General features: G+C 38.2%; 1 long non-coding RNA gene across 1 annotated transcript; it reads right to left on the bottom strand.

Moving 5' to 3' along the window:
• Positions 1–300: 300 nt before the first annotated feature.
• On the bottom strand, positions 301–1,669 carry LOC134231549 (uncharacterized). The gene is made up of 3 exons (XR_009984576.1): positions 1,572–1,669; positions 461–609; positions 301–335 (listed from the first exon to the last, which is right to left on the bottom strand). It is a non-coding gene; the product is annotated as an uncharacterized LOC134231549 (long non-coding RNA).
• Between the last annotated feature and the right edge of the window lie 321 nt (positions 1,670–1,990).

A 1,990-nucleotide genomic window follows, 5' to 3' on the forward strand; every position in this document is an offset into this window, starting at 1 on the left:
AATATCAACATGATCAATATTGAAAATCAGTGGACTATATACTGCTAAATCATTTTTTGAATGAGTTATTGATTTATGAATGTTTGGTTAGATGCATGATGACAAATGTGGTGGTAGAATGAGGCAGTAATGGAAGACTTACATTAATTTAGACAGGTAGATGTACAGCACTCTGAGTTGAGGTGTGGGGGACACAAGGGTCAGTAGCGGCTGATCGTCATGGCGAAGGCTGTCCACCAGGTGTTGGAGGTAACCTTTAGAGGACAGAAAGGTCATCCACTGCTGGAACTTGTCCATAGAGTCTCAGAATGGTGTCTTACTGATAGGGCCAGCATCTACAACAGACAATAATCATAATATAGGTCTTGCACTGCTGGAACCTGTTCAATATGAAACCAGTGGAAATAAAAATACTTCTACACAAGGATATCAAGTTTCTTTCTTTACCCTTCCTACGTACATCATGTCCATCACATCACGATACACCATGTCCATAAAGTTGTCGCCGTACGACACAATGGTGGCTACGTACATTTTCTTGTCTCAGCTGCTCATACTCAGAGTGGGCGTCGGCCAAAATCCTCTTCCCAACCCCATCACCTCCTGCCTCTGTCAGAAAAGGAAACATTGTTGCAAACCTTTGTCAAGCTAATTAGGTTTGTATTTCAGAAAACATTTGAAGATCATCATATACAATTTAATGTCGATCCATGCATGCAACAATTAAGTAAAGAGCAAAATCTGTGGAGTTTAGTTGACATTCAGGCTTTGACATCTTACTTTCAACTGGTTACAGACTACTAATTTTCATACCCCTGCAATATTTCATTGACCACTCAAGTAGTTCCAGTTTAAAAATAGAGGTTTTTTTCTTTAAAATTCTTTGGGGTGTTTATGGAGTAGAAAGCGGTAATTTTTGGGCATAAATGGAAAGGAGAGGGTCTGAAAAAAATTATAAAAATGATAATAATGGGAAATTTTGCTTTTTAGTGCATTATAAGTAGGAAGGGTGTAAAGAGGCCCATATTTACCCTATCCTCCAAGAGAAAGTGAAACAAGAGGCCAAGGGGCCACATCGCACACCTGAGCAATTAACTAGAAAAAAGCACATTTCAGATCAGAACTGAAAGTAAACTGAAGCTGGGGAGGGGTGGTCTTAATTTGTAACCCCCAGTGGGTCATGATTTGAACAAACTAGAATCTACAATACCTGAGGATGATTCCCTATAAATATCACTAAGCTCTGAAGTATACTTGCAAAGAAGCTAGATTTTAAAAGGTTTCCCTAGATATTCCTATTTAAAACTTTTATCGGCCATTTGGCCTTTGGCTCAGGTGGGCTATAAAGCAGGGTAGGGGTTATTTGCGATGCCATAAAAGGACTTGCAGACTATGAATGTTCCTGAAAACTTGGTAAATTTTTGGACTTGAAATGATTTTACTCTGTGCCAAGTTTTAGGTTAGTTGAGCCGGTATAATTTTTAAAAATATTTTTTATGCTATTAAGGAATGTAAAGCAAAATATTTGGTTGTCTGTGTCCAACTATATTCTTACATCTACTTAGACATACCTGTATCTATGTGAGTCAGTGACTTGGGTTTCTGAACGATTTTTAGATAATTAACAGCAGGGCCCCATATAGATTGGCTCTTTCTCTCTACTGCTTGCCACCACCTTAACAGAACTAGATATTGATTAAAATTTCTTATTTTTGTACAAAGTTGTTTAATTTATAGTTTTATGAACATACACTTGAAAAATTTCTTTTCAGCAAAAAAGTATGTACATGTAAACTTCAGATATTTCGATCATTCTTACTTGAGTAGCAGAATGTGTGATTCATCACTCCTCTAAGCACCAGTTAAAGGGAGGAAGCAAATTGGGTTCGTGACCCTGACACTTGACCCCATGACCCTGTTTGACCTTAACCTGCTGTGGAGTCCAGCATGGTGAGGAAGTGTGACTGGTTTCGTCGTCAGTGTCAGAATC

The sequence above is a fragment of the Saccostrea cucullata genome, unplaced genomic scaffold, assembly GCF_032062105.1.
Source record: "Saccostrea cucullata isolate Sc308-1 unplaced genomic scaffold, CSIRO_AGI_Scuc_v1 ctg4430, whole genome shotgun sequence".
Classification (NCBI taxonomy): Eukaryota; Metazoa; Mollusca; class Bivalvia; order Ostreida; family Ostreidae; genus Saccostrea; species Saccostrea cuccullata.